We start from the raw sequence: 604 nt of genomic DNA, 5'->3' as shown, positions 1-604 counted from the left end.
AGGCATTTCGGACTTCTTCCTCTCTCTTGTCTGTACATTGCAGCAGTCTCCTGTAAAAATCCTTGGCCTTTTCCAGCGAATTGATTTTATATCTTCTTTCTTTAAATGTGAAAACTACGCCTTCAATATTTCCCCACCTGTAGTTAATGTTCCTTTTTTGAAGCAGTGATGTAAGGAATTTGTATTGTTGTCTCTGTTTCAAAATAGGTAGCGGTAGATCTCTATATATCTCCACCTCGACGTTGTCTATGTTTAATCCCTCATCAAAGTTCTTTTGTATGATCCTTTCTCTGATCCTCAAATTATTAAAACAAACTGCGATGTCCCGAGGAAGTCCCCTTTCTTGAGCTACTTTAGAGAAGATTCTGAACAGCCTGTCGATTTGCACACTGAGCAAGTCCTGCGGAATATTCAAAAAACTGGCAAGAGCTGGTATTATTCTTTCTTCTAAATTTTCTCCCTCTACCTCTGGGAGGCCTCTAATTTTTATAGCTCTATCCCTTTGCTTCTTTTCTTGTATCCAAAGAACTCTTTCATCTTTACTTTGAACTTTCGCAATCTCCTCAATTTTATTTTCTAGTTCTTTCGTCTTTCTCACATTCAC

Source organism: Sceloporus undulatus, chromosome 4, assembly GCF_019175285.1.
Source record: "Sceloporus undulatus isolate JIND9_A2432 ecotype Alabama chromosome 4, SceUnd_v1.1, whole genome shotgun sequence".
NCBI classification, from domain to species: Eukaryota; Metazoa; Chordata; class Lepidosauria; order Squamata; family Phrynosomatidae; genus Sceloporus; species Sceloporus undulatus.
The sequence above is the reverse complement of the archived record's forward strand: the minus strand, read 5'-3'. Positions refer to the sequence as shown.